General features: G+C 39.1%; 1 protein-coding gene across 3 annotated transcripts in view; it reads left to right on the top strand.

Moving 5' to 3' along the window:
• Window positions 1-19,987, top strand: part of DACH2 (dachshund family transcription factor 2) — a 212,554-nt gene that overhangs the window by 23,599 nt on the left and 168,968 nt on the right. The window contains exon 1 of one of the 3 annotated variants that reach the window (XM_018070868.1): window positions 4,763-4,809. The exons of the other annotated variants lie outside the window; for them this stretch is intronic. The gene's annotated coding sequence lies outside the window, so the exon portion shown is untranslated. Of the gene's footprint in view, window positions 1-4,762; window positions 4,810-19,987 lie in introns of those variants that run through there. 3 annotated transcript variants of the gene reach the window in all.

Here is a 19,987-nt window from a genome sequence, read left to right as displayed (position 1 = left end):
AAGAAAAGAGTTAGTACAGCAGCAGGTGCTTCTCAAAAGCCCACCTCAGTTTCCCACCTTTTGAACTTTTTTGGACTCCTTGGAGAGGTTTGGCCTTGACTAAAGGCAAATTTTTGGGTGTACCACAGTGGGCCCCAATACTTACTGTGTGAGAGAGAATAATTAGGTTGAAAAATTTTTCTTTTATCCCAGCATCCTAAAATTTCCATCTGCCAGAGGCATGATTGTTACCCCCAATCTCCTGAGGGTCCTTTTATCTGAGCCCTTCTGCTGGGGGACGGGGTTCAGGTACTTAAACTGCACTTTAATGTGTTCGATTTGGTGCTGATAATCCCGGAATTTCTCAAATTACAACACTTCAAGGATAAATATTTCATAATTACAACTTGTGAAAAGTTTTAGGTTTTTTTTTTGATAAACATGCCTGATTTTTTAGCTTTACCTTTTGCTGCTTTTTGCCTGGATTTTGGCTGGTACTCACCATGTATTTCTGTAATTGCCTGCATTTATCTTCAAGAGATGAGGCAGGGGGTGGCTGCTGTTGGACTGAAGGTGAGCGAGGTCACTGTGTTCATGCCAGGCTGTTTGTATTTTTATAATTACAGTGCAGAAGAGTTGTTTTGTTCGTTACAGAGCAGGTTATTCTTACATAAATTCCTTTCTGTGAATGGTGCTGAAAAGGAATTAAAATCATCACATGTCAGTGTCTTTTTACCATTTCCCCATGACAATCATAACACGTTATGCCATAACTAACTCTTGAGACTCTTTAATGTATAATAATTATAATTATATGATTTTTAAAAAATCATTTAGAAAACTTCATTTTAATTCACTTTGAAAACACCAGTTTATGCTGTAAAACAACCTAAATGGCCAGTGACTTTTAAATACCTTTATTTAGCTGTGCTAAACATAATTTGTGTTATTAAAGCTGAAAATTCCTATATCTTAACAAAATGTTTTTGCACAGAGTGCATATTTTTGTCTAATAAAAGTAGAAGAGGAAAAGATGACCACATCTCAAGTTATACACATGCTTTAAGATTATTTTAATGTGGGTTTTTTAGCAAAATTAGCAGCTTGAATACCTGGTTAAAAAGAATGTATTTATGGAAGTGTTTATTATAGGTTAAGAAAAAACATAATAGTAGTCAGTAAAATGGTTTAGATAATAGCATTTTTCAGAGATTAGTCTTGTGCATTCAGTGTTTCACATCATGGTACTGTGCTTTGAAGCTTTACTCTAAACATTTTTTGGGATATGCAAATAAAGAAGAACAAGCATAACTAATCACAGTTTTTAACCAGGACTGGTAGTTGGTCTCACCAAGGGCAAAACATTGTGTGACTCTGTCACTAGAATGGTATGGGGAGGTAAACAGTGCAGAATTTGATTAAAATAGAGTGATTCCTATAAATTTCATAGTTTCAGAGTACAAATAAGACCCACATCTGTGTGTCTTTGTAGTCTCTGTACACACATACAAATACAGAGCCTGAAAGCCACGATTCTTAACACTCGTGTGTTTATCCAGATATTAAAAGGAACTTCATGAAAAGCGTACTTTCAACAAAATATTTTGTTAAAAAAAAGTTAAATTTGTTCGTCATTCTCACTAAAAACAATTCTACAGTAAATATTTTAAGTAAGTTTCTTAGGGAACACAATGGGCCACGGAGACTCCAGTCCCAGTGACAGCACTAAAAGGCACTGCTCGATTTATGAGAGCTCTCTGTTTACCCAAGAATGTAGAAATTTCCCTTTCTAAATGGGACAGCCTTATCTTTATTATTCCAGTGCCTTTTAGTTTACAGTCCTGCTGTAAGCAATGTTTCAGGAGCCTGCTTCAGGATTCCTAAATAAATGAACAGCCAGAATTAATGCTCACTGCCAGCAATCTACATTTTATATATGGTGTGATTGAATGGAAGCCTTGCTGAGCAGCACAAAAGAAAAATGACGGTGGCACTTTATTGATACAGAATTTATGTGATAACAGAAGGTAAATTGAGCTTCTGAAAATAAACCTTGTTTACAAATCCAGGGGTTTTTATTTAAAAACACAAGCCAAAACGGTGTGGCAGTGAAAATCCAGGTCCAGGCACATCCAGGAAGCCACCCTCTCTTCTTTTTCATCAAATCTGTGTCAGAATGGATATAATTGTTCATCATATTTACTCAGTTCATGCAGACACAACCACTCTGCCCACAGTGTGGCTGGTTTGTGCCTGTCTGTCACTGGGAGTGGGACTAAAACCAGTGTTTCATTTGCAAAAAGCAGCAGAAACCAAGCGGGCTGCTGGAATTGCGTGGTCCGTGTCCGGATGTCCCCAGGAAGTGTCACTTCCATGCATTAAATACGGACCAGGGACTTTGTGTGCACCAGAAAAGTTTTCAATATGTCCTGCCCAGAGTAACTGGAAAAGCAGCTGAGTTCCAGCACAGGCACTGTTTTCTCCCCGAGATAAACTCTCCCAGGGCAGCAGCTGATGGAGCTGAGGCGACGTGTGCTGTTTCCATCTTCAGATAACAATCTGATAAAGAAAGCAGCTGATGTAAGTTAAAACACAGTGTACTATTTATATGCTAAAAATAACATTTGGAATGCTTTTGTGTTGAGTTATCTTGGCTGTCTTGAGCAGCAATTAATAATTTATTCTGCCTTTCTTAATCTGCTTTTCTGTCTTTTTATCAATGGATCTTCATTGGAAAAACCACTGTGACAAGTCAGTAAGATGCTGGGATTTGATACACTCTTTAACTGAGAGGTGTTTCTCTGTTTTAAGCACACAGCTACTGCAGCTGAAATTCTACTTAAGGTGCTTTTCTCAGTCCTGTTTTGTTTACTTTTGTGTGTGACTGTTTCCCTCTTCTACCTCCTTCTTCTTCAAATAACCCATCATTCTCCAAGGTGAACCTTAAAAAAACCACTACAAACCCCCTCAATCACCACCCCAAACAAAAAGAAACCAACCCAAACCCCAGCCCTAAGGGTTGCTGAACTAAACTGATGGTTTTGGCTCATTTAGGGAAAGATTTTGGCTGTGGAATGAGGTATTCAGCCAATAAATTGTCTGTTGTTTTTATGTACAAGGGAGTTAGGTTCCTATGGTAAGTTTTTATTTTTTGAGATGATTTAAATAAAACAAAATTTAGAATTGATCAGATTTTTACCTCTAAATGTTTATTTTTACGCTAAATTTTTAGCAATGTTTAGTAATGTTTATTTTTCCTCTGAGTTTTTGTTTGAAGTTTTGTCATGTTGTTGTAGAAATGCAGTATTGTTTCAAAGCTGATGAGAGGCCCATGGTTTAAAAAATTCTAATTTGAACACAAAGTCTGAAGTGCCAAAAATCAGTGATAACCAGGTTGCTGCTCTCGGGAGACTGAAACTTTAGTTTATATCCTCAGCCACGCTTTTAAATATGGAAAAGCTTTCACCTAACGTTATAACGTCATTTTGTGCATTTTCATTACTTTTTTAGGGTTTATATCGGTTGTAGAAAATCAGTAAAACATTCCATGTGTTTGCCTAACGTGGCTTTTCCCAGGCCACTGAACCAGGTGCTGGATGAGGCCGTGGGTGAATTCAAACTGGGGCTCATCCCAACCTCTCCCGGGCCATCCCTGCGTCCAGGCGGGCTCCTGCCTTACAGCCCAACTTCAGATGTTTGTCTTCCCCTAATTAGATCCCCGTAATCCATTCAGCCAGGCTGTGACTGTCCCTTGTCCTCGCTGGCTGGGGCCAGACAATGAGCACAAAGATACAGTCGGACTCGTTTTCTCATTATTGATTTCACGCACCAGCTGGCAGCTGTTGGAGCTTGTTCGTTTTTATAACCCTCTGGGCAACTTTTTAAAAGTACTTTTCTTTGACCATCTGCTAAATGCAATTGGTTTAATAATTAAAGACTCGCCATCCCTTTTCAGAGAAATACAAATGCTGTTTCTGCAGCTGAGAGAGTTGGGTGGTTTTGTTTTAAGCAAAGGTGGGATGGTTCTGTCAGCGGCGCGGCCGCTGCTCCTGGAGGATCCCATCGCTCATGTTAATAAGGGGATAAAAAAAGGGAGCTTCTCTCTGGGTTTGTTTCACACCAGCTCAGCACAGGGGGTTGCGTCCAAGCTCTGCCTGTTTTTAAGTCCTGAGAATTCCCAATCCTTGTGTTTGTAGGATTCAGGGAAAACCTCTTCACTAAGTGTGTAAGCAGCACATTTCAGTGTAAACTGGGCATCAAGGGAATAAGGATGAGATGCATTTGAAAGTGTTTTGTCAGTGCTTTGGGATCACCATCTGCCTCCTCCCTGCCTGGGTTTGGGACAGCACAGACCCCTCAGCACAAACTGGAGACCAAACTCCTGGAAACCATAAAAACTTCAGTTACTTTCTGGGACTTTCAACTTCTTTCTTTCTATCCCTTTGCTGAAGTGATGTGGAGTGAGATGCCAGTGTCTGTCTTACTGGGACTAATTTGAGATACAAAATTATAAGTAGCATGTTAAAAGTTGTTCCTAAAAAAAACAAAGTGCTTTCTAAAAGTAAAAGCAGAGACAGTAGGTCACTGATACGAATGGATCCCTTGGAGCCCCTGGATTTTCCATGCAGTGTGCTTCATAGGCAGGATGTGTAAAAAAGATCCAACCTTAGTTTGAACTCATCTTTATGCTATGATTAGATCTAAACTTTCCCATGATTCCTTCAAAAAGGGCTGCTGAAAAATCCTTCTGTTTACCAAACAGTTTACCATTTGTTTCAGATGTACCTCAAAGCTGACCTGGAGGATTACTCTCAGGAGAGGTGAAAAAGGGTAATTCATTTTTTATGTTCCTTTAATCTTGGAATTCTTTCAAGAACTCGCCGTGCAGGAATCGGTGCATTTTATTTTACTACTGCATCATTTATTCTTTGCTGCACAATGTACACTTAACAGAACTGGTTAGAAATGCATGTGGAAGAGGAAAGCCTATCAGAAATTGTCAGGGTTTTTTAATACCATTGAATAAGACTCTTTTCTACAGAATGAAAAAGGAAATAGTCATGTGTTTTCTTAATAAGATGAAAGATATCTGTGTTTGCTTTGAGATTTTTATGTTTGTTTGTTTTAAAAGTATTCCCATCTTTAATATTTTTGTACTTTACAAACATAATCTTGTTCCAGACAGCTGTGATCTCTGGTCCCTTCTAATTCCTAAAGTAGACAAGAGCAAGTCAAATTTTCCAGAGTATCTGGCTAAATATCCCCTGAAATATAATTGAACTGAAAGTGAATGCTTACAGTAAAAGTTCAGATTAGAGTGCAAAGTTTGCATGAGAAATTCCTTTCTTGAACTTAATCCTGTGGTGGTTTTCATACAGAGCATTCTCATCATAGATTTCATGGTTGTAGTATTTTTTTAGATTGCAACAAGTCTGCCCTAAGCTGTGTAAACCTCGCTGTGTTTCGCGTAGGTATTTCTCTTTCAAACAAACTCCTCACTTCTCTTCATTTTCTGCTGCTTAATTTCAGGAGCTGAGTCTCAGTGAGGCTGTTAATTACAAGCCCGTCAGACACTATGGAAATGGGAAAAGGGCAGAGGAGATAAATACAATTTCTTGTATTTGTTGAGCTCGCACAGTTGACAAAACCAGTGACAGCTGAACAAAGCGCGTTTGGGTCAATGATGTTTCTCTTTAGTAGGTTCGAATGATTCTTCCTTGAATGCCCTAAACCTCTTGAAGTGTTTCACAATACTCTGTATAGTTGCTTTGAAGTGTCCTTTTCCTGTGCTAAGTTTAGTTCCAAATGAACTGCGGGTGGATGAATGGCCGATAGGCCCCGGCAGGGAATTCAGGCAGGGAATGGAGCTCGGGATCAGTGCGGGAGCTGCACTGCAGGCTCTCCTGGGCACAGCTCTGCCCTGGGGAGAAATCACATCAAATCCTTCATTGTGGGAACCACTGCATTTGATTTTATTGAAATACAGCGAGTGCTCCTCGATTTGCCCCTAAATAGTGTTTGCATTCACTGAGGAGAGGGAGACACTGCTCATCGTCTTCCTCTCAGTGCTGATCCCTGCAGACCAATAAATGCTGCCTTGTTTCTGGAATCTTTATGGAGAGGTTAGGAATGAGAATTCTTAAAAAAAGACCTCTCCCCTTAGTCCCTACTTGGGAGCTGCACCCCATTCCTAGAGAGAGTATTGCAGACGCCCTGGAGAGGGTTTGTGGTGCAAAGGCACTGTAGGTCTGAACCTCGTGAGCAAGTGGGTTTATTGGGTTATTTGGTTATTTTACACCCAACTTTTTTCACTGTACAGAAAGCAAATTCTTCCCCAGAAATAATACAGGCCAGAAATAAGCTCAGGGTCTGTAAAAGGAAGTCGTCCTAAAATGCATTCATGTGTTTGCAGTTCCCAGGATAAATATTTTTGTTCGTGCTAAGCAGTGATGTGACATTGGTACAAATTCTGAAAGCAAGAAATGGTATTTCACAAGTTATTTTTTGTTTGGGTTTTTTTCCCCTTTTTTCCTTCTGACAGAACTTTACCCAGATTTTTTTCCTCTGAAGTGGCTTTGTGGTTGCAGGACTGGGGGGGTGTATGACAGGGGGGTTTTGCTGGGATGTGGTTACAGACAGCTGTCTGCTTCTGGAAATGGACTTCTGGCTTCGAGGTGGGGTTTGAAATGGATGTTGACATGTGGGAATTAATCCAGTTTGTCACATACATTGGAGTGTGGCAGAGAGTGAGTTTTTCCCCCCTCTTCAGGCTGACCCGGATAATAAAAATGTAGGCAGAGTTTTCTTGTGCTGCAGCTTCAGTCGTTGTGTCGTTCCTTAACTGCCCCCCTTTGGAGATGCCTCCCTTGCTGCTGCAGGACTCTGCATTGTGGTTCCTAAGAAAAAGGTGAAAGGATTCATTCTCCCCTAAAATGTGCATTTTTGTCCCATGCCATTGATTGCTTTCAGAGGGTGAGCCAGAAAGGATTCATGTCTCTGTAAAGATTGTCAGTAAAAATGGGCTCTGCCTGCTAGATTTCAAGTCCTGAATAATTCCTGTGCTTTTAGAACTGGAATAGGGACACTTCAATGAGCAAACCATAGATAATGCTCTAAGCAAATACAGTCAAAATCTGGTGTCTCTAGTTTTGTCTGTAATCTAACAATAACATTAATACTTAAAATATTTATGGAATTTACGTCATTCAGTGATGGTCTGAAATAGGTGTGATTTTGCCAGCTTTGGTCCTTTCTCCATGAGAGCAGGACATTGTCTGTGCCCTGTTTGCAGTCACATGGAATGCCTGAGGCCCTCACCTGTATGTGAAAAGTGGAACATTTTTTCCAGATACAACGAACTGGTTTTTATCAACTCTCATTTCTAGCTTTTGGCATTTGTGGAAACAATTTGTGCTGATCTTGGTGAGATTTAATTGTGCAAACAATTCCCGTAGGACAGAAAGGGAAAATAAACACTGTGAACAGGACAGGAGGAAACATAGGTGGTCGGTGCTTCTATGCTATAATCTTTAATTACAGATAATATAAAATAAATAGTGTATTGAGGGGTTTTCTAGGGACTGCTAACACTACATTTTCATCTTGTTTTTTATTGCTTGTTTTGCAAGTAAAATGTAACCTACAATTAAAGGTGTTTTTTCAGAGAGGTATTCAACTCAAGCTAAGAACCCTCTGCTCAAAGTAGTTCCATGTAAAGATATTATGATATTACAGCAAAGTATGAAAGATGCTTTCTTCTAAATAATGTACATTTTGATGTATTATTTCAAACAGTTTTATGCAGGTTCAGTTCAACTAATACGTACTAAGTTCTGAAGACCCCTTGGAAAAAACTCATGAGTACAAACACTGATGGAAAAAATTATAAATAAAACATTCAATAATCTTTTGAACCAGAATGAACAGCTTATTTGTAGATCCATCATTTAAGTTCTCTAAAACTAAAACAAAAATGGTAAAAAAAATTTGAATAATTCATTGGTCTTGTCAGTGCTTCCAAGTGAGTAAAGTGCAGAATGGTGGAGGTGTCTGGGTAGTCATTATTTGTCTTCTTCACATACTTTGTAATCAAACAAAACTGTTTCTTGAAGATTGTTTGTATTTGTTTGCAAGGTCTGTCAAATGCAGCAAGATGTATAGGTGCCATTAAAAATCCATATTGATTTCCCACAGTCAGCTGGGAGTTACTTGAAAAGTCAATCATTAGTGGAATGAGTGTCCAAAGCATGTTCTAATACCTATTGGTAGTTTAAGTTTTTAAGCAAAAATGACTGTTTTAAAGAGAAATGGTGCAGGTCCTGGGTTCTGAAGTGTAAAGATGTGTGGTTTTCAGTGCTCCTACTGGGCTGTTCTGCCCTGAGTGAGCACCTCTGATCCTTCATGTTCCAATTTATATGTATCCAGTTTTTGAGCTTTCCTGGGGTACAATCCCTTACAGTCTGACCTTGTGGATATTTATGTGTGTCTGGTGGGATCTGGGAGACAGGAGGAGCTAAAGCTTTGCCAGGTGTGTCATCTGCCTCCTGGGACCCGATCCTGCCACCGCTCCTTGGGCACTCACGGTGTCCTGGGGCTGAGCAGGATTTTGGCATTTCCTCCTCTTTCCTTCCTCCTTCTTGTCTCCTTTCTTCCAATCCTGAGTTTTGAGAGGAGGTAACACCACCTCCACAGGTCAGGTAGAAGGGTTATCATTAATGGATGCTACGTTCTCCTTACACTTAGTTGCACGGACAACATATGGGATATCTGCCTGTCCTGAGATATCTACCTGTCCTAATGGATTGTTCCTATTTAATGTATATTAGTAATTAAGAAAATACATTTTTTAGAGGCAAGGATATATTTAATTTTAATAACTACCTTTCCCTGAATCAAGAAGTCTTTGCACAGAACTCTAATGGGTAACATTAGTCAAATGTGTGATAGATCAAATTGTTAAGTATGAGGGGTGTTGTTAATGTAACACAGAAGAGAAATCTGGTGAGGTAACTCTGAATAACACCCAGGAAGAGTGCATTCATCATGGTATGCTGACAAAACATCTGAGTAATGATGGCCATTAAATCTTTTGTCATGGCTAAGATATGAAAAAAGAAAACAAGTTAAAGTGTGAGCCATTTAGGAAAATTGCCATTTGACATGTAAACCTTTCTGCCTCTGTGTGTTCATTTTTATATTATGGAGTGAATTTGCATTTTAGAAGGAAATTTGATTTGCCTAGCAATTAGGGGGAAAAGGTGAATTTCAGTCTCTAGTTAGTCAAACATCTAAATGGAAAGAGCAGAGCTTTTTTCTTTTCTTAATTTCTTTTCCCTACCTTGATCTGGGAATTTGGTTTTAATACAGTTTGGAAAGGCAGAAAACAAATTCACAGCAAAACAACCAACTAATGAGATTTAAAAAGATTTGATTTATTGATACATTTATTTTTGGGAAAGACTCAGTGTCCCACCATCTGTATTGTCTTTGCATGACCCTGTGTCTGATGTTAATTGGGCTGCCTTAAACCCGGCAGAAGGGAGTGATTCCCAAACACTCAGCACTTCTCATGTTCCCTGTGCATTAAACTTGCTGAATTCTGTGTGCTGGGATGGGAAGAACAAAATTCAGACAGCAGTGACACCATAAAGAACAATTTCAGTGATTAAGTAATGGAAACAAGAAGTGGCCAAAGAGTCTTTTGAATAAAGATGGGCTGTTTCTTTGTATCTGTGGAGCTGTTGGTGCTGTGAGAATATTTGTTTTGAGTGGCTGCTCAGACAGAGGTAAATGCTGGTGTGGTCAAATATGGGAATAAAAAATGAATTTACAGTGTTAGGTGAAGTCACTGGGTCACAGAGTATTTCTGAATTGCTGTAACAGAGAAGAGACTCTGGAGAGGTACAGTAAGAGAAGTAAAACTCGGGGAGCCCCCACTTACTCTGATGTGGGGGCTGAAAAGCCAGCTGACAGTTTTCTAAAATGAATAAACTAAAAAACAATTCCTTACCAATTCCAGGACATTGATGGAATTGGCATTTTGTAGCAGCTGGTTCCCATATCACATTTTTCTAAGAAGATAAATAAGAAGAAAATGGTGATGTTGAAGTCAAGAAAGAGTATGTTGTGAGACATTTTGGAGTTGCTGGGAGGGTCTGTCAGGTCACTGGAGTGTGTCCACACAGCAACATTCTGTTGTTATATTAGGAGGAAATGAGGCAAATTACAATAAAAACTACATTTAGCCAAGAAGGAATTTGTAGCAGAATTGTCCAGATGGTTTATCTTAACCCTGACAGCAAAATATGTTAACCAGATTAGAAATTTAGACACCAGTGATATAGGAGGGACTGTTTGGAGCAATAGTGGTTTGTTTTTTTAAAATTGGTTTCTTGATTGAATTTCTTTAAATGAATGGTCAAGTTTTCCTGGTTCAGGTTGTGTTTTAATAAACGTGGCTCTTTCAAAAACCTGAATTTGATATATACAACTTGGAAATAATTGCCAGTGTAACTCATGCAAGTTTATTGAGTTCGTTTTAGTTTAATCCCTTCTAAAAGTAAACTTCAGATAGCTTTGAACCATCAAACAGAGTGGTATTTCATCAGCACTATTTACAGGGGAAGGAAAGGGCCTGGAAATTCTTCTGCAAGTTGTTACAGCAAAATAGCAGCCCCAAAAGAGCTGAAGGGGATTGGATCTACTTATAATTTTAAACTATAGAGATTGTCAGTAAAAGAGCTGAAAACACACATGAGACAGAGAGAGAGGAAGAAAGGAGAAGGGGTAGGATGGCCTGTGATGGAATAAGAATGTAAGGAATATATGTAAAGGTTAGGAAATCTTCTGACCTCACTTAGGATATTGTTTTTGTTCTGGTTACCATACTCTTTAAAGATGTAACATTTGAAAAGGGGAATTTGATTGACCTTATGACTAAAGATAGGAACTCTGAGGAGAGGCTAAAATCATGAATTTCTATAACCTTTAAAGAGCAAAGGTTGAAAGGCATTTAATTGGAAAATATAAAATCTCCTGAATTATATATCAATATATAACTCTATTTCTTTCATATCAGAAATTATTATAAAAGGAAGAGTATATGTCAGCTGAGAGGGAAGGAACTGAGCAACCTCTGTGTGCCTGCTCATTTTGCCATTCCCACAAAGAAACCAGGCTTCCTTTTCACTGTTAACATTGTCTGACCTGAACTGGGAAAATACAAAAATGTGTTGTTAAATGAATATGGGGGAAAAAACCATCTGAAAAAGCCTGAAATTGCTCTCAGGTATTCAGCCAGTCTTACTGATCATTGCTGGAGGGGGTTGCAAGGACTCTTCAGTCTTTTTGAAGAGAGCACAAACACTGGGGATGGACCAAAACCGTGCCAGGGGACCTCGAGGGTATTGTTTACACATGGTAAGAGCAGGAACATGGGTGTTTTCCTTCCAGGGGGACATGAAAGGACAAGGACAGAGGGTGAAGTGGATGCCATTGGTATCTTGAGACTGATGCAGAGGCTCATGGCTGTTGCAAAGCTTTCTGTGGTGGTTGGTCTGTGCTCATAAATAAATTGTCTTGTGGTCTTTGGCAGAGACCATGGTATAACTTCTCAGGAAACCTTTCAGGATTGGCTCCTCAAGGTTCCCAAAGCAGGGAGAGGTTCCACAACCCACTGAATGACTGGATCTCCCACCATTACCTCCTCAGCAGAAGTTCTTCACACACCATGGCTGGATCTGTCTGCTGGCAGAGCTTTCCCTCTGAAATAGCAGTGGGAAAGGAACCAAATGTGGGGGAAGCTGTGCTGCACTATTGTATCCTAAAACTGGGCTGGAATTACCAAAATACAGCATTTAATTTAAAACTCATTACAGGCATAAACAGGCTTTGAGATTGTTTTTAAGATGAGATTTTAAAATTATCCTATTCAATGTTTTCTCTAATTATATAATATTTTAGCTTTATTTAGTCATTGCAGAGATTAAAATCAAGGGTGCTTGAATCTTTGAAAACAAATATACTCAAGAAAATAAGACGTGTTTACGGCCTTATGTTTATAATTTAAGGGTTCAGGTTTGGGAGTTTGAACTCTTAAGGTTTTCACATGTAAAAATATTTTGGGATTTCCCAAAGAGAACAATATTTGTGGTAGAATACCCAGATTTTGTGTCTGTGTCTGTCTGTGTTTGTGTCTGTGACAGCTCACCCCAGAACCATGGTTTTGAAGTGGTTGTTGAAAAGAAGAACCCAGTAAGGGGAGATGAGCAGCAGCAGTGTAGCCTCTCATGTTGGTTGACTTTGCTCAGCCAGTGACACCAAAAAAGAAGTGAATCTTCTGAAGTTTGCCATTAACTTGCAGAAATGGAGTTACTTTTCTGGGAAATTAAGTGAATAGACTTGGTATTTCCCTTTATGTTTGATAAATGTTGTCTCTTGTACTCCTGATCTAATGGAGTTTTTCCCACTGACATCACTGTTTAGATATAATAATTTAACCTTGTTAATTGAGTTTAAATTAGGCAGCTCTAAATGCAGTTCTGAGGTGATCCAGTGCTGAACAGTCACTTTATTTGCCTCTTTCAATGTTCAGAGTCACGTTTTTTAAACTTTTTATGCCAAGAACGTTGGGATGTTTTTGTTGTTGCGTTTTTCTAAATAACTACCATTTTGAGAAAGATGTTTGGTCACTGGAGCTCGTGCATTGATTGACTGTTACTGTTGAGCAGGATCCATGGGAATGCTGAATTCCCGTTAGAAAATACAGAGCTTGATTTATCCTTGATGAGACGACATTGATCACATTCACACACTGAAACAATTATTGATGCAATCTGTGATGAACAAGTCAGTCTAGTTGTGATGAACATTGGCTTCTAGCAGACATTTGACACTGAACCATGAGATTCTTTGTTGTTACAGCACATCTGAGAAAATCATTAAGCTTTTTGAAGCCTTTACAGGCTGTCTGGAAGCATTATTTGCATCCTTTCACATCAATTTTGGCTTTTTGGCAGGAGTACATTTGCAACTTTTGGTTATCAGAAGCTGTAGGACATACTACAGACAGAAGTAAAAATGCAGCTCATGGATGTGTTTCTCCTTTGAGGAGAAGACCAAAGTAACCTGAGGAAAAGGCAGAACATGTTTAAGCTCTTTATAACATGGTGAAGGCAAACTGCAGCAATTCCAAAAAAAATAAAAAGAAGTGGAAATGTTTGTAGCTCAGAATTCTTTTGGTTCCTGTATTCTTCTTGAGGAGAGGAAGGTTGAAATTCAGAAAAGAAATGTTGTTTCAACCAAATGTACGACTGGTTTTATGGCTGGGAGGAGAGTTTAAGGAAAGCACTTTTTTGTGTGTTTTTAACATGGCAATCCACAGGGTTTAGTTGAGGATTTTGAGAGTGGAAGTGGGTTTCCAAGGGTTGTTCAGATGTGCAGGACAGTCAGTAAACACGGTCCATCACTGGTCAGACCTGTGGGATGGTTATACAGTGTTCTGGAAATGACATTAAGCTGCTTAGAAACACTTCCTTGCAGCCCATTTCATGTCATGGGACATGAAGGGAAGAAAGCTGAGCTTGGGTTATTGGCCAGTTTGTTCCTCATATTATCACATACTTGGGGCCATGAAATCTGCTCCTGAGAGAGACAGGGAGAAATTTGTGATCACTCACAGACTGCTTGAAAACAAAGCCAGTAAATGCAACACCGTGGTTAAACCTTGTCCAGCAGGATCACACTCTGTCTGCCTAAAGATCCCAATTGATTTGTGTAACAGCCTGAATAATGAATGTGGATTTTTATTTGGCTCCCCTGAGTGAGTGATGCTGTTTCACTCCCTGGGAACTCTTGCTCTCAGCTTTGCTTATGATCTTTGAAGTTAAATTTGCTCGGTGTAGTTTTAGATTCAGGAAGGCCGGAAAAATGACATTATCCTAAGAATACAATATTTTTTATTGTCTTTTTTGAAAGGCATTGGTAATTGCTGTAATGTTCTATGATGGAGAATAACTTGCAGATTTACTATCATTTTAGTATTTAAATCTTTGGAGATCTCTGACCGTGTTCTCTGACCCACAGGCTTCCAGTCAATCCTCTTGACCTCCTTACACTCCTCATTTTCTTTCTTTGTTTTTTCAGTAAACTGGTGTTGCACATAATGAAATGGATTTATAAAAGTTCATACTCTCTCTTCTTTCTGAGCACAGTTACTTGATATTTTGCTCCTAAAGTGCATTTAAAAGTCTCTGTGCAAGCAAAACAGGATCATACTTTGTATTTTATGTGCTGGATAGGTGACCTGAGAAACTCTGTGCCAAAGGAGGGTGAAGGACAAGCACAAATCTCACTGTCCCGTGTCTTCCAACACACACACACACAAAGAAATATTTTTTCTAATATTTTTGAGGACCAGAAATTGTAAAGTAGTGAAAAAGAGAGTTTAACAGTCTTGCATCAGAATTGGCTTGCATCAGAAATGCGTGAGGTGAAAAATACTAAAAAGGATTATTCTAACCCAGAAAACTTTTCCATTAAAACCAATGTGTCCAGCAGTGATTCTTGCTCAGCATCACTTTCATTAGGTGACCTCTGGGGATGTTCTACACGTGGAAGAGTCAGACAGACAGAGCTGACTCACAGTTGGACTTGCACAGATGCATTTGCAGAATGTAGTCCCTGAATAATTTACACAGCATTAGTACAGAGGAGATGCAGCTCAGTGTTACAGTGTGCTGAGAAAGGTAGTTTGTAAACTGTTATTTAAACATTGGACCACTTCAAACTTTTAATATTTTCCTGGTTTCTTTCTATTTTCTCTTCTTTTAGAACAGAAGCTCTTTGGGGGAGCTAAAAAAAAAGGTGGGAAATTTTTACTTAATGGAGTAAAGGACTAAAATAACCATTTTTCTTCAAGTACCTCTGAAATGTGCTCCCCAATATGTTTAAATGAGAATGTTTTGCAGAACTTTCTGGTTTCAAAAATGGTGTTATTTAGACTAAAAAAAGTCTAAAAATTAATTTCAATCCCGTGTTATGTAGGATTTTGCAATACCTGCTCTCAGTGACTCAGAGGGAATTTGGGCACTGTGTGCTTTGAATCCCATGAAGATGGTATGTTGTGTGCCTGCCATGGGAGATAACAAATCCAGCTTTGGGTAGGTAGCAGCTCATTGTGCTGGTCTGGGATTATATGAGGTTTTCCTGCTAAGTGCTCAAATTTACCCCTTCTCCCCAGATGTTTGGAATAAGTGATGTGAAAATCTCGGGGTAAGGTGCTCTGGTGGGGTGTGGGATCATGGCTAAATGCATCTCAGTCAGTACAGAATGCCTCCTAAAAGGCAGGAGGAGAGAAAAGTGGAATTGCTGGGGGTCCTTGGGAAGAGGCAGCTTGTCACACATGGTCACTTGACATTAAAGGGCTAAAATAACATATATTCTCACAAGATAAAAGTTGTGGGTTGTAATCCTGTTGCAGGAGAATGGGGGTGTCTCCATTAGAGCTTCCTGCACCAAGAGACAGGACTTAGCACTGGGTGACACTTGCCAATTAAAAACTGAACTCAGATTAATTACAATACAATTCTTTGTAGCGAGTATTGCATCAGGTAAGTGTTGCATAAAGGTATTTTCAAGGATATGTGAAAACAAAGTGAATGTAGTGCTGTTGCTGACAGAACTGTAATAAAATGCATAAGAGAATTATTAAAAAATTGAAAAGTGACTTTGGCCATTCTCCACATCATTTAGGCATTGTTCCTTGTTACCACACAAGCTCTCTCTTACTGCAGTTTATTTATTTGTTCCTCTTGCAAATGGCAAGAGGACAGTTCGTTCCTTCTGTATGCAGAATATCTCATTCCTAATTACTGAAACTTATCTTTTTTTCCCTCCTTGCATTCCAGATGCTCACAGATGAGAATTCTGTTATGCTATCAGGCATATTTGTTAATAAGAAAGTAACTTAAGTAGTTAACATAACAGGGGTTGATTTGACCCACCGATAGGCATTTTTGCAGAATAAATAAAGCCTGTTATCTGAGATTTTATTTATAAGGATCTGCTCAAGTGATCTGAGATCCCCCTTGTTTGCCTGTCCTGCCCTAGACCTCGGCACATAATCTCACTGTACTGCTGCCCTTTTGACATCTGATTGCCCTTTCCATCAGCATCCATCCAAAAGCATATTTGTCTAAAAAGGAAACAATTAAATTCCAATCTCATACAGAAAACCTTTACTTTTCAAAGAAAACATACTGAAGAAGTCACAGAGTCGTACATGATGGGGAACCCTCAGTAAATCAGAACCAGAAGTCATTAGGCCAAATTCAACTCCTGCCAAAATAGACACCAAGCCACTGATCTTGATGATATTTTGCCTGTTTATATTAGTAATATTATATGCACTTAGTTTTTATTTGTTTTTCCATTAAATCCTGTAGTAAGATTAAGTTATAATAAATGTGACAAGTATCATTGACATGCAAGATAAATAACAAGTGTGATTGGGGAATACTGAAATATTTCAAATATGAGATGAACTGCTTGTTATAACCACCTATGACTGGGCTAAAATGACTGAATTCTGTGAAATGCAGTTTAAATGATGTTACTCTCCTCCTATACCTGGGTGTGCCATTGCAGAAGGATCTAAGAGTTGCATTTTTTTCAAGCATAGCAGTAAGTTCCTGTGGAAGTGCACACTAATGCCCAGAGCAGATCTGCTGCACATCCTTTTCTGGCTGTAGATCTGTAAATGATTTCTCTTGGGAAACACCTTTTTTCCTTCATGCTGAGCATCGTTCCCTGACTTTGTCTGTGGTCACAGGTTTTGGATCATGACTTTGAGCACTGGGTGTGACATTATCTGTGGCTACAAGCTGTAAAAAAGCTACAAATAATTCATGATACATAATCAGTGGCATGATTGAGTTATACTCTGAGTTTAGGTTTGATGGGAAGGCACAGTCCCTGTTTCTTACTTTCAAAGCACCTCATGCTGAGGAATTCACTAAAGGGAGTTTTGTCACTGATGGCTCATTGTAACTGTCTCCAGGAGCAGCCAGGGAAATACTCAATGTGATGTTTTCAGAGTGGAAAGCTGTGGGGCAATCCTAGTTAACAGCTGCAAAGAAGAAAGATAAGGGACATATTTGTGTCTTACACAGGGTGTTAGAAAGTGGTGTGAAGGGAAAAAGATTTCTTTGTGTGTTGTTCTACCTGTAATTGTTAGTATTCATCTGTCACAGGTGTATCTGTTGATTATACCCTATAAATTAAGGGTTGATTATCTCAGATTATATTGTAATTTGACTTTTGGAAGAAGGACACGAGGAGTCAGCCAGGACAGGCTCGTGGCTCTTGCTGGCAGCTCCATCCCTGACAGTAACAAGCTGAAAGCTGGAGTGGGCAGATTTGACTCCTGTAGCTTTTTGGCAAAGGCCTGTTTTTTGTCAGTGAACTTCTGAATGTAATTCCTACCTGAGAGAACGTAAAACAGTTCAGTTTTGTCAGTAGTGAAATCTCCCACAGCCACTGTTATAGATAGAAATGGCTGAAATGACATTTCCAAGGATCTGGGACATCAGTGACACATCCCTGGGTACCATTTCTCCACAGGTGGAATTCCCAGGAATTCCTAAAGCCCTGTTACTGATAGGGATAGCTAAATCCAACCAATCCATCCTGGTTTTGTTATGTCTCCAAGTATTTAGGCTTGAATGCTTGTGGATTTACAGTGTTTGAACAATTTTGGAGATGCTAACAACACTTTTGCTGTTTAGTGAGTTTTATAGTGCTGGAAAGGAGTGAGCTGGTGCTTTCCAAACCCAGAGAGCTGATGGATTTGTAGGTTGTTAATTGGAGGAGTGCAGCTTGCTCACCTGTGCAGTCCTTTGGTTTAGGTTAAAACCCAACTAAATCCTGGGTGGTTGAGAACTAGACTAGTGTGTGTATGTGTGTTTGTATATATAACAGACACTGAAACATGTCTGTGTGCATGGAGTTTACCATGTAGTTGTTGGGGTAAAAGAAATTCAGTTGCACATTTGACTGTTAAATGGTTGAAATAACAAAAAAAGAGTGTAAATGCTTTCCTATTGGATATTCAAAATGGATAAAACAACTTCACAACAAGTGAATTAAAAAAAATTGTTCGTAACAGTGAGGTTAATATGTTTTCCCAGCTCTCTGACTGACAGTTTAATGGAGGTTTTATTGTGTTAGTTAATGATGACAGTGGAATATATATTTCTTTGTTTGCATCTGTCACTTATAGAGTTAATTAATATTCTGCTGGTTTCATGTAGGGTTTGTACAAAACCAGTTCTCTTTTACTCCTTGCATATCTTTGGCAGCAGAGTCCTTAAAGAGAAGTTTGCAGTGTCCTGACCAGCTGAATGTCCCTACAAACAGCAATGCAGTTTGCCAGTGATACCTTCTATAAAACAGGACTAAAATATCAGTGTAGTACATAAGCCTTTTACCACCCTTGAAAACCCAGCTTGAACCTTGAGCGAGTCATTTACATGATGTTTCCTTGGGATTACCTACATTCTTGTCCACTTTGACCTTGTAATTTTGCTCACAGTTGGAAATGTAATGCAGAGTGACTAAGATAATGTTGTTTACACAGACTTTAAGTGGAGTGACATTATAGTCAAGCAAGTGTCACATCACCCAAAGTGAAGGAAGACTTAATTACCATAATCCTGTGAATACTAAAATTCCTTAGCCATGTGCAGCATAATAATGTAATGTTCTGTGTGTTCCATTTAATAACCTGAAGGTGCTGTATTAACTCTCAGGGAACTTTTAGTTATCCTAAAGTGAAAGCAAACAGATTTAGAGCAGGTCGGGAGAAATTCTGTGCTCCATGGAGATCCTTGGTGTGTTACAGTGCTGACAATACATCCCATCTTCCTTTGAATTTATACTTTGGCAGGTGAAACAAAACTGAAGTGATTGTTCCATCATCTTGATCTAATGGTATGGTCTGGACCAGGGATTTCTGCAGGTGATGAAGGCTAAAGTTCATTAAATAACAGGAATGGTAGGAATGAGACAGTAATAAAACATACTGTGTCATGGCAAACATAGCAGTAAGTGGAGAGGAGTGTTAAATACTGCAGGACTGGAACAATCTGTTCCTGAAGTGTTCAAACCATCCCACCTTTTAGCCTGTAATGCACCAGCCTTATGGACTCAGCCAAGTAAGTGAGAACTGGAATGAGGATATAACCATGAAAAGCAAATCACTGGCAGTTATTGTGCCTCACAAAGACTGAAGTGTTTGTTATGTTCTCTTCTGAGCGGTGTGTAACCATTTTATAGACACAGAATGATTATTCCTAATATGTTGTCTTTGAGTAACACTAAGTAGTAGTGCCCTGCCTCCTGCATGCCTTAAACTCAGTTACAGACTTACTTAAACAAGAAACAGGTTATTTAGCAGCCGAAAGAATTCAGCTTAGACAAAACCAGAGTTCAGTGAATAGCTCTCTTCCTTTTCCTACTTGAGAGCCCAGAGAGTTCTCCAGATCCCACGTTCCTGTTGCCTGACTGTTGTGGTCAGTGGCCAGCAATGATAGATGGATTCAGAAGCAGAAGTGGAGAACCCAGTGTGATTTAGTGTTGTTTGAAGTACAAGTTATGGATTTTCATCTTAGTGAGCGCAGCAGATGTAATGGTTATTCTTGGGAGGGGTTATGTGCTTTTATTTGGAACTGCTTTTTTAATAACTGTTACTACATAGTTCAAGTTTAAAGTTTGGTTCTGTGAAGACTGGAAAATGCAAGTTTACAAGAAAATGTGAGAAAGCCGACCATTAAAAAGCACATGCTGCGGGTGTGTGATGTTAGTGTACAAACAGGCAGAAGCACTTGAGGAGTGAGTCAATAGCTGGTGTTGGTTTGGGCTGGCACAGAAAAGCTTTTCTCTCTACTTACACCAGCATGATGCAATTGCCTTTAATGGAATTGGTCTTATTTGTAGAGAGGGAATGGGAAAG

This window comes from Manacus vitellinus, unplaced genomic scaffold, assembly GCF_001715985.3.
Source record: "Manacus vitellinus isolate BGI_N305 unplaced genomic scaffold, ASM171598v3 scaffold_95_pilon, whole genome shotgun sequence".
Classification (NCBI taxonomy): Eukaryota; Metazoa; Chordata; class Aves; order Passeriformes; family Pipridae; genus Manacus; species Manacus vitellinus.
Note: the sequence above shows the minus strand (reverse complement) of the source record. Positions and strands in the feature narration are given on the sequence as shown.